At 45.3% G+C, this 12,354-nt stretch overlaps 1 protein-coding gene across 1 annotated transcript in view; it reads left to right on the top strand.

Annotated features, from left to right (window-relative positions):
• The window catches only part of LOC137629498 (zinc finger protein OZF-like), a 122,271-nt gene that overhangs the window by 4,659 nt on the left and 105,258 nt on the right, over positions 1-12,354 (top strand). Inside the window, exon 2 of the mRNA XM_068360851.1 lies at positions 11,009-11,107. The gene's annotated coding sequence lies outside the window, so the exon portion shown is untranslated. The remainder of the gene's footprint in view (positions 1-11,008; positions 11,108-12,354) is intronic.

Consider the following 12,354-nt stretch of genomic DNA (forward strand, 5'->3'; position numbering starts at 1 on the left):
TCCATCATTGCCATGAGACTGGCCATTGCCTGCCTCATGTCATCTGATGGAGGAGCAGAAGACGTAGAGGGTAACGGTTCTGAGACCGGAACTGATGAAACAGACTCCAATTCGACATCATCCTCTTCTTCTTCAGGAGCCAAGGTGGACTCATCTTCGAGACCTTCCGCTAGAAGGTCCTTTTCGATGTCCTCAGACACCCCCGACATCCTCTTGTCTAGGTGGATGTCCTTCATCGCGTCGGAGATGTCCATATCTACGGAAATATGGATGCAAGGGATCTCAGGTCGAGGCTGGGGTATGACAGCTTCCACACCCGCTTTTGGGAGCAGCAAGGAGCGCATCCGTTCACTAGGAAGGTAAGGTCCCTGGCGTTCTTTTGAAAGCCACGAACCCATCTGCGCAGCATACTTCGTGCTGCATCGCTTGACTCTGCTGTCTCGGGGTCATCAAAAGCCTCGGTAACCAAGGCCTTGCAAATTTTGCAGTCCTGGGGGTCCCAGTACTTGAGAAGTCCCTTGGAAATGGCACAGGGAGCATGAGCCCTGCACTCTTCATGGCCACAGAAGTCCTTGCTCCTCACGTTGCAAAAGACTCGAAGGCACTTGGGAATGGTCCTCCTGTAAAGAGAAGAAAATTAAATGAGTATGCAGTAGCTCATCTCACCTGATAAACTATATAAAATATTATCATTAGTATTTTTGCATTATAGCTTAGGATAGACAAGCTAGAAAGGAATTAGGAAAGACACATACTTGTGTTTCCTGTCCAGCCAATTGCTGCAACCTCCCCCAAAATTAAAACCTAAAGTTTTCCTATTCAGGAAACCCAAGGGAAGAATTCTAACCTGTGAGAATAGATAAGTGTAACTTAACACTGACTTTTCCCAAGGTTTTATTAATGTGGGTAAATTGTAACTGATCATCTATCAGTATGTTGAAAGAAATCTTTTCTTTCAATATATGATTGGTCTCAACAATAGACTGTGCAAGGATACACAGGGTATGTTGGAAAATAACTACTATATAATATATACTATAGTTTTCTGTCTGCAGTATGATCTATACTGAAAATATACTGGCTACTGTATAATCATATACTGTATAACATGCCGGCTAGGCTAGCACCTGGCGGCACGAGACGCCAGCTGGGGTAGTACCCGGCGGCACCGACCCAGTGGCAGTGTGGCATCTGCCGGCTAGGTTAGTACCTGGCGGCACTAGCTGACAGAGAGAGAGAAAGCGTGGAGTGAAGGGTACCTTATTAAATGTTTGTTAACAATAAATAAGGGTGTAAGTACTTAATCTTACTGCCTTCCTCCAGAAGGAGGGTTCAAATGGAAGGAGAGAATGTATCATTCAGGCTTCCATCCAAACACAAACCGTTGCCGGTCACTGCCGGCCGCTGGTATGTGGATGGCAGTCCAAGAGAGGACTGAATAACACTCTACAGAATAGGGGTCTCCCACTGGCAGCTGGGCCAGCCGGCACAGCTTTTCCAGGAGCCTTGCGTCCATAAGGGAAGGCTGAGCGACTAAATAGCTATTATGTAGGAGCCCCGGCCGGGCCCACAACCCGCCGGCAAGCGGCGAGATTGTTGGATGACGGCCAAAGGGTTGCGATGGCTAGGCCATCGCTAAAGGACAGAGGGGGTAAAGAAAAGGGTCCTGTATGAAGTGTGGAAGGATCCGGCAGGGTTGCCGGTCCTACTACACAACGAAGAAACTCTGTTTAAAGAATATCTATTCTTCAACCTAGGGTCTGCCAATAGAGTTAAGAGAAAGGCGGCAGGCTCTTCACCCCCTCTCAACATAGGAGAAACATTGTTTCAGTGCCGGCACCATCCTAGTCGGCAGAAAAATGTCTATTCTTCAGCCTAGGGTCTGCGAGCACAGGACTATTCTTCTAGACCGCAGCTCAGGGGAGACGGTGGCGGCATCATACAACCACTTCAAGTGCGGCCTAGGGAGGTCTAGCCTCCTATGTCGGCGGCTGAGGCCGGCAGGGGGAGTGACTACTCACCCTGCCAGCCGGCCACGGGCAAAAACTGAATACTCTGAGGTTCTGTCAAAAACGCAAAGTCGGCTATCTGCTGGCCAGGGAAAGAGACAGAAAACACTAGCCTAGTCAAGCCGGAGTGTCTTCTCAATGGCAAGACCAAGATAGGATTGTAGCCTATGGCTGCACTCAGAGGGAAGAAGGGATTACCCTTAAATCTCCACTGGAGATGAGTATCGATTTATATAATAATTCTAGGAGATATCTATCTCCGCCTGAATTGATAAAACGACACACGAGTATAAACCTGGAGCCTAGTGCCAGGCGAGATTTGGTTACCTTAATCGCCGAAACTCTTTCATATACGATCAATGAGGAAAAGGAAATATATGCAATCAATATATCTTACAAGTGTAAATTGCCTAAATAGCTTCATATTTAAGTGCTATTACAACTAGGAATGTCGTTCTATATCATGCATGAAGGTAAACTAAAGCGCGAAGGCTAGGAAGCCTAGCGCGGGCGAGGTTCGGCTACCTAAATCGCTGAAACTCTAAAGAATACAATCGACATAATATATAACTTCCTAGTATTTTATGACTGAATAGCTTCGTAAATAACGGATTTTGAGCGAAGCGAAAAATCTATTTTTGGATGAGATAGCCATGTCGTCCTGATGGAAGGTTCCTTCAGTAGCTTCCTAAGGGTATATATGACTACAGTAGATATTCCCAGATAATTAAACCAAAGGTTTCACAGAATTCTAACTTCTGGCGCGAGTACCCATAAGGTTTCCTTTAGGATATTGTATAATAACAGGACGTATGCTTGACACGCCACATAGCTATCTGCACCCCACATAGCGTTTATGCTTCGAGGGGGAAGTTGGTGGCAAGTTATGGGAGGAGCCGTTACAAAGTTCTCCTCCTCCGTTACTGTTATGGTACTTGGATGACGTCATAAACGACTCCATCTTGGCTGACGTCATAACCGCGCGCCTTCTCCATTCCTTCTCTAGTAGCGTCTATGACCAGGTGTTTTTCCCAGTTGTTCGCTATTATCTACCAGCATGGCGCAATCTTCAGCCTCTTCTGCCCCTGGAAAGTTGAGTACCATATTCTTATATTGTATAAATCAGCTCTGGCCGTAAAGTAACGCCTTTTTATCTTTAAATACTGTGTTTTGTGGCGGAGCTGTTGCCTACCAGAGGTGTCCCTGACGCTGTTGACGCAGGAGCTAAAATTTATACACTGTAAAGATCGAATACTTAACTTTCCAGTGGCAGAAGAGGCTGGAGATTGCATGATAAATCCAAAAACCAAAGTGTAACGAAAGAGCTACAGGGAAAATCACCGTGCGGGACCGCTACAACTATAGGAATAGCGCGCTGGGTTGACATACAGCGCCATCTAGATACTCGGAGTAGTACGGGAGGAAGGGTAACCTTGATAACGGCTCCCATTCTATTTTTGCCACTTTACCCCTCAAAGCGAAAACGCTATTCGGGGTGAAGATTGCTATGTGTCGTATCAAGATATACGTCCCCTGATTTATGTGATATCCTTAGGAGGAATTTTAAGGATATTCGCGCCAGGAGTTAGAATTCTAGAGACCTGAAGGTAAATTTTCTGGGAATATCACTGTAGTCAAATATCCTTTAGGAAGCTACTTATAGGAACCTTCCATCAGGACGACATGGCTTGAGCCCAAAAACCCGTTTAGTATTATCAGACTATTTTAGTTGGATGGATGATGTGGAGATGGCACAGGACTGTGGGATGGGATGGGATACCATTCTGTGCACAGATGCAACTGGAGGAAAACCAGCAGTTGCACTGTGAGGTGTCAGTTGAAAAGTCGGACAGAAAGATTAAAGTGAGGAGGTGCGAATGAGGGACAAGAGTTTCGCATAGAGACATATTTAGGCAGTTTCATAGGGTAGATTTTGGACATTCAAAGAAGCCTAAGACCCCTTAAGACATTCAAAATATGTCCCCTTTTGGCTCTTTCCAACTAAAAACTAAAAGTCTTTAAAGGACAAATACATTCTACAAGTCAATGAAAAATTATATAGCTCTCTCTCTCTCTCTGGTAAAATTTATGATGATATAATGAAGGCAAGATTTATTCATTATCATAAAATTATTGAATTTTTATCATAATTTATAATTACTGGGATGAATTAACAATAGAGACGGAATATGTGTATTCAGTTGAATACGTCACTTGATTTATAGTGTCCAACTGGTTACAACCACAAACATAAATCAGCTGTCTGAGCAAGTCCAAAGCCAAGGTGATGTGGGACCAAAACAAGGCAAATTCTTATTCTCCCACTGATATCTAATAGGTGTGTGACAAATATTCCCTGAGGTCATGTCAACCAACGTTTATTAGGCTTTAAATGTGTTGATGACCTTATGACTATATCCAATAAGGCAAGTAAGAATAAACATGGCTGATGATAGTGTGCAGAAAATGTTCAATGGTATTTATAAGTAGGGCAATGCCTTTGAAAGAAGAATTTAAAAAGTCCTAGGTGACCAAATATGTTGCCTAAACTGGGGATAGCAAGGTGTTATCCTAGCCAATTTCAAGTTAGAATGGGATAAAAGTAAAGATTGAGAATTTCATTATTGATTTATTTATGGTACAGGTAAAATAAGCTTAATTACAATAAGGGGAATAAGCTTAGAAGCTTTGCACATATCTATAATGCGATGAAGTTCCCGTAAACTTGTTTTGCAGAGTGAGCATTTAGGAACCAAGAACCAAGAAATCACATAACCAGGGAATGAAACTCACAGCATATAAAATGTATGAAATATACTAAGTTGAACAAACCAGATGATTATATAGTGAATTCAAGTAATTACAAAGCCAATGATTTGCAATTTAAGAGATTAGAAGAAAGTAGGGACTGAATATGTCGTAAATTATAGCTATGTAAATATTCAATCTGTTGGTAAACTATTTGAATTCTGGAATTGGTAATCGAGAAATATTTCAGCATATTAGCATATTGTCTGAACCATGGTTAAATGGCTTCGAGAAGGCTAAGATTACTGAAATAATCCATCATACACATGCTTTCTTTCATATTCCAAGAGAGGACAAGTTGTAGGGGGTGGGAGTGTCTCGGATTTGTGCTTTCCAAGTACTTCGAAAATATGAATTTAACAATAAACAGATTATACAGTCTGATATGCAGAATACCCACAAACTGATCTTGTGGGTCCTTTAGTGAGTAGGTCTATAGGGGTTTCTTGCATGATATGACAATTGAAGCAGTCCTTAAAGTAAAGTAATTAACATCTGGTCATTACGGAAAAAATTATAACTGTTATGGACATGTCTACTAATTTACTTATAACTATCTGCCTATCTGGTCCTGTACAACAGGGCAAGTTACCCTTAAGTTCTTCGATAATATGTATACGGCAATTAACGTAGAATAAGCTGTGTGATACTCTAAAATACCTAAGAATATATACAAAAGCTCAATTTCAATACTGAATATATGCTTAAAAGCATTCCATCTATCTATTATTAATCATTGATAAAGTGGCTGCAAACTTATTTTGTTGGAGTTGTAAGGACAGTGAGACAAGCGTCACCAAGATCAACTGATACTTTATTTGAATGCGCACGGAAATACATAACAAGGTGCGGACGGAAACGTAGGATTACATTGGCGCCAAGTCAGATTGAAGTGCCCGCCAAAATATATGTGTTTTCTTACACTTACAAATATATGAATTATGGGTTAACAAAAGCATGTCATGAAACGATACATATATCAAAATGTAGCTCTGGTAGAGCGGAATATATATACATAGGACACCACAGTGTGGCGAAGAGAGAATTTAAATAAATAAGTAGTTTGTCGATTTTCTGGACGACGAAGGGATCGGTGTCCTTACAAGTACTTCCCCCCCCAAGACATCGGGCGGCGTAGAGGGCTGATGATCAATCTTCGTATCTCTTCGGGCGTCGGAGGGTTCCTCTTGTTTTTGAACGGAGGGGCGCGCTGGTTTGATGATTTTTCCTTCGTTGGGTGGCTTGTTTTGTGGCGGAACTCTGGGTCTGCCAGGTCCAGCGGAGGCGGTGTCGCTTCCTTCGAGAAACGCTGGTTTCACGCGGTCTATAGAGACCCAGTCCTCTTGGCCATGGACGTCGAGAAGGAAGGCTTTCGTTGTCTTTTTAATAACCCGGTAGGGACCTCGATAAGGTCTAGTCAGTGGTTGTCGATGAGCGTCGACACGGACGAAAACGTACTTGCAGTCATCCAGGCTTTTTGGCTTGAAGTGCTTGGTTCTGTCCTGGTAAGTTTTGAGACACGGCCTGAACTTCCTGGCGATATCCCTTAGGTGATCCAGCTGCGTGTCGTCGGTTGATGAGGGAAAGAATTCGCCAGGAACTGCGAGCGCTTCCCCGTAAACTTTTTCGGAGGGCGAAGGTTTGCCGTCTGCGCGAGGGGCGGTGCGAAGGCCGAGGAGTACCCAAGGAAGTCGTGATTTCCAGTCCCCGTCGGTGCAGCTCGCCATCAGGGACGCCTTGAGGGCGCGGTGCGTTCGTTCGACCATGCCGTTTGCCGCGGGGTTGTACGCCGTGGTGCTGTGGAGCGTCGTCCCCATCAGGTTCGCCAAAGCCAGCCATATTTCTGAGAGGAAAGCGGGGCCTCTGTCAGTCGTGATGTCGTCAGGAACGCCAAACCTGCTCACCCAGCTTGACAGGAGGGCTTCGGCACATGCTTGAGTCGTAGCTTCGGTCATCGGCGATGCCTCCAACCACCTCGTGGAGCGATCGATGATCGTAAGTAGGTAGCGAGCGGATCCAGAAGGGGGCAATGGTCCCACGACGTCGATGTGTATATGTCCGAAACGTCTTTTTGGCTGGGGAAAATCGCCCACCCCCGATTCGGTGTGACGGCTGACCTTGCTTGACTGGCAGTTGATGCATGACCTCGCCCATTCCCGGGCGTCCTTTTTTATCCCTGGCCAGACAAACTTTTCAGACAGAAGGCGAGCGGTGGTGCGTCCTGAGGGGTGCGAAAGTCCATGGATGATATCGAATATTTTCCTTCTGCAGGAGGCTGGTACCCAGGGACGAGGGCGGCCCGTGCTGGTGTCGCAAAGAATAGTTACTCCTGCTGGTCCGAGGGGAACCGCACTTATCTTAAGCGCGGATGGCTCCGTCAGGTGAACCTGTGCTTCTCGGTCGGTGCGTTGTTCGGTTGCGAGATTGGCGTAGTCGATTCCCAGGTGGATCGCGTCAACTTCAATCCTTGAAAGGGCGTCCGCGACTGGGTTTTTCTTTCCTGGGACGTAACGTATGGTGCACCCGAATTCGGCGATTGATGCGAGATGACGTTGTTGTCGGGATGACCATGCGTCCGTTGATTTCGTGAAGGCGTGGACGAGGGGTTGATGATCCGTTGCAATCGTGAAGGGGGTACCCTCCAAGATGTGCCTGAAGTGGCGGACGGCGAGGTAGACGGCGAGGAGTTCCCTATCGAAGGTGCTGTATCTTGTTTCGGCGGGTTTCAATTTCTTGCTGAAGAATGCCAGCGGTCGAGGAGAACTATCGACAAGTTGCTCAAGCACAGCCCCGCAGGCGACGTTGCTGGCGTCGGTCGTTAGTCGCAGGGGCGCGTTGTCGTCGAAATGAGCCAGGGTGGTTGCATTCGCAAGGGCATCCTTCGTCCGAGCGAATGCCTGTTGCTGGGGCAAGCCCCACTCGAGTTTTTTTGCTTTTCCTTTCAGGACGTCGTCGAAGGGTGACAGGGTTTGTGCGATGTTGGGGATGAAGCGCCTGTAGTAATTGACCATTCCCAAGAACTCCTGAAGTTGGCGAATGGTCGTAGGTATTGGGAACTTCCTGATGGCGTCGATTTTGGTTGTCTTGGGTTTTACTCCGCGCGAGGATACACGGTGACCAAGGAAATCCACTCCCTCCGCACCGAACGTACATTTGTCGAAGCGTACGACTAGGCCGTTCTCCTGTAGGCGCTTTAGGACGGTGCGGACGTGTCCCCGGTGTTCCTCCTTGGTTTTCGAGAATATCAGGATGTCGTCGACGTAGCAGACGCAGAAAGGTAGGTCACCCAGAATGCTATCCATTAGTCGTTGGAAGGTTGCCCCGGCGTTGCGTAGACCGAAGGTTGAGTATGCGAAGGTGTAGGATCCGAACGGCGTTACAATGGCAGTTTTCGGGATATCTTCCGGGAATACGGGGACCTGGAAGTAAGACTTGAGAAGGTCCATCTTGGTAAAAAACCTTGCGCCGTGCAACGCGTTCGTTAGGTCCTGCATGTTGGGCAGTGGGTAGTGATCGGGCGTTGTGATGAGGTTGAGGCGCCTGTAGTCGCCGCAAGGTCTCCAGGACCCGTCCGGCTTTTTAACCATGTGCAGGGGTGATGCCCAGGGGCTCGATGCTTTCTTACAGATACCCATGCGTTCCATGTCCTCGAAGGCGCGTTTGGCATCCTTCAATTTCTGAGGTGGGAGGCGGCGGAATTTGGCGTGAGTGGGAGGTCCTGTCGTTGTGATTTGGTGGTAGATGCCATGCTTGGACGGGGAACCTGGCGAGTGTCGGAGCTCGGGCTTGAAAACCTCGGGAAACTCTCGTAGGAGGTCGGCGTAGGGGTGCGTTGTTACGGCGGATACGGACATTGTTGCAGGGCCATGTTCTAGGGCGCGAGACTGGCAGGTCCCCGTGTCGATGAGACGTCTGTTAGCGACATCGACGAGGAGTCCATGGTGGGCGAGGAAATCCGCACCGAGGAGGGGGCGATTGACGTCGGCGATAGCGAAGGGCCAAGAATACGAACGGCCCATGATAGATATCTTGAGGGTCTTGATTCCATAGCACCGTATGGGAGATCCGTTGGCGGCGATGAGTGAGGGAGCGTTTTTGTCGGGACCACGGTCTAGGTCGGACTTCGAAGGAGGGAATGTTGACTGCATTGCGCCGGTGTCCACCATGAGTCTACGGTTGGAAATGGTATCGAGGATACAGAAACCAATCTTGTTATGGTTAACTGCGGCCGCGATGGTGGCAGGTGGATGCTTCTGGCGCCATCTTCTAGGGAAACTGCATGGTGCTCTACATTTCTTGGCGTCACTGCCGAACTGTTGGTGGTAGAAGCACCATGCTGGGTTAGGCCTAGGGTTTGGTCGCGTTGGTTGCGGTGGTTTCTTTCTTGATAGAATGTTGATCTCGTCGTCCTCGAGGGCCATTGCCGAGGAGTCTATGGAAGAGCAGCTGCTGAAGGAGGAGAACAGAGGCGGTGTTGACGATGATGCTCCGAGGCGAGATGCTTTGGAGGCCTCGTGGAGCTTCTGAGCCTTCGACAGGAGTTCGTTCATCGGGAGCGTGTCGGCGTCTGTCAGTTGGGCCCGTACGTCCTGTGGTAGGCGTCGAAGAAAGATCTCGCGAGATAAGCTAATCTCACGTCGTCGGCCGTTGCTGTCTGTTTCGGGGAGCATGAGCAGGCCGGTTAGCTCGTCCCACGCCTCGACAGGAGAGGTGTCACCCATGGGCTTGCCGGCGAGGTCCAGTACTTTCTGTGCCCTTGCTGAGACGGAGAGGGAGTAGATACCGATGAGTTTCGTTCTCAGGTCGTCGTATGAAACTTGGCCGGCCTGGGCGTCGAGCCATGGGGAAATCTTGTCGAATACTTCTTCAGGTATGGAGGTGAGAACGATGTCAGCCTTGGCGCAGGAGTTGCTGAGTCTAGCGACGCGGAAGAGTACGTCCGCTCTCAGGAACCAGGAAGCGGTGTTGTGTTGAGAAAAGGGCGGCAGTTTGACTTTGGGCGTGGAGGCGAGGCCGTTGGGTGCGATGGGCGTGTTGCTCCCTACATCGTGGCCAGACGACGAGTCGGCGAAGAGGTGAGAGGTTGATATGTCGGTTAAGCTCATCCTACTGCCTTACGTTCACCGAAGTGTGGGAGAACCAAAGGCAGGTTCTTGCCTAAGGTAACGGAGTATGTAGAAGGTAGCACGGCCGTAATAAGTCCGTTAATGGCAAAGCCAAAACCGCTGATGCTACTTTCAACTCCGGGGTCACCAGTTGTAAGGACAGTGAGACAAGCGTCACCAAGATCAACTGATACTTTATTTGAATGCGCACGGAAATACATAACAAGGTGCGGACGAAAACGTAGGATTACATTGGCGCCAAGTCAGATTGAAGTGCCCGCCAAAATATATGTGTTTTCTTACACTTACAAATATATGAATTATGGGTTAACAAAAACATGTCATGAAACGATACATATATCAAAATGTAGCTCTGGTAGAGCAGAATATATATACATAGGCCACCACAGTGTGGCGAAGAGAGAATTTAAATAAATAAGTAGTTTGTCGATTTTCTGGACGACAAAGGGATCGGTGTCCTTACAAGTTAGCATTTAGACACTTTAAGTTCCTATCAGTCTTACAACTGAAACTCTGTTACAGATGCTGTGAATTTCATACCCTTATTTTCCTTTAATTTTTCATGTTCATATTAAATCAGTAAACCCCATTGTTTATGTTTATGACGATTAAACTTTGTGTGTTTTTGTATTATTTGCGAACTAATTTGGGTCCAACGAGAGAAGTTTCTTTTGAAATAAGTTAGGCCCAAAATTTATTTATATAATTAAATTGATTTTATTGGCTATAATAACTATTATAAGATATCAAGAAAATGTTTTAGTAGTTTAAATCTTCATTGAAATCAGTGTTTATGTTTACGAGTAATAAAATTTGGTGTTTTCTTAATATTTGCGAACTCATTTGAGACCAACAAGAGAAGTTTCTTTTAAGATTAGTTAGGCCCAATATTGATTTATATTATAATTAAATTGATTTTATTCGCTATAGTAATTATTATAATGTATTAATAAAATGTTTTAGGAATTTAAATCTTCACATAGATAAATAATATATGAAAGAGATCAAACAAAATTAAATGTGGTCAAACCAAACGGCTCTAAATGTTTGTTATTCTTTCGCCAGTTGACACTTGACAGACGACACTCGACAGTAACCCTTTATTTGACGAAGGTACAATCTGGAATTATCACTGGAGTTAACTTCACGAAGCTCGTAATTATTGTAAGTATAAGTTAATTTTTTAACTTGTTACAATATAAATAGGGGATTTTGATATACATTTGAAGAGATGATAAATTCAAGCAAGTTCTTCCCGTGACTTTCAACCATGCAAAGTGCAAACTTCCACTTCGACGTAAGGTTCACGTCAAGGTGACGGTATCACTGAACGCTTATATTAGTTACATTACGCTCGTCATATATAAATCTAAATTGTGTCGTTAAAACCATGGTATGCTGTACAGATTTAGTGTATTCCTAAATATACTCGGAAACGGGTATTATTGTAGTGTAATACCGGGTAATGTAACCTAGGGAAAAAACTTTTTCTTATAGAAAAAATTACACTTCGAAAATGACACTCATTCCCGTTGCAAATAAAGTTTCAGAAATATATATATATATATATATATATATATATATATATATATATATATATATATATATATATATATCCTACAATAATGGGGGACCCCCAGTGGGAACTCGGGGTTTTGGGTGGGGAAAACATATTGGGGAAACGATATATAAACGAAAAACAAGCCTTTTCTTCTCTATACATTACCTTGTTGGATGTATAATAAACGGAGGAAAAGACAAAACAGTATAACTGGATAAACTTTGGAGGCGACGTTGCAAAGGCTATGTCTCTGAAAAAATACAGTAACCAGAGCTGCCAACGTGTGATGTAGATCAAATGTTAGCGTAACATGCTAATATTAACAGTGTTTTTCATTTAATTTTTCTCATTCTACTAGTCGCTCCAGTAAGTTCGTTTGTACATAGCAGGTTTCAACATTCTGCGCAAAAACCCCGCCTCCCTGCGCGGAGATTTTTCCTCCACCAATAGGATTTCTTCTTCTCTAAATCTTGAAATGTAACTGTTTGTCTCTCTACCAGCTCTGTTCAAGTCTTTTTCAATATTAATCTTACCCGATGATCATGTAGCTGTCAACTCTGTTGCCCGACAGAAATCTACGGTCGGGATACGCCAGCGATCGCTATACAGGTGGGGGTGTACACAACAGCGCCATCTGTGAGTAGGTACTCAAGTACTTCTTGTCAACAAGAGCTCAATTTTTCCTCTGTCGTGCCTCCGGCAAGACCTACTAATACGCCGTCCCTAACTGGATTTGTTTTCACAACTTTTTGGTGAAGTACACTATTCCAGTTTTGAGCTTTCGCTATGCAGGGGTTTTATCTTCATTTCAAAACTTGAACTCGTTTTGGATAGATTTTATTATGGTGAC

Source organism: Palaemon carinicauda, chromosome 37 (genome assembly GCF_036898095.1).
Source record: "Palaemon carinicauda isolate YSFRI2023 chromosome 37, ASM3689809v2, whole genome shotgun sequence".
Taxonomy (NCBI): Eukaryota; Metazoa; Arthropoda; class Malacostraca; order Decapoda; family Palaemonidae; genus Palaemon; species Palaemon carinicauda.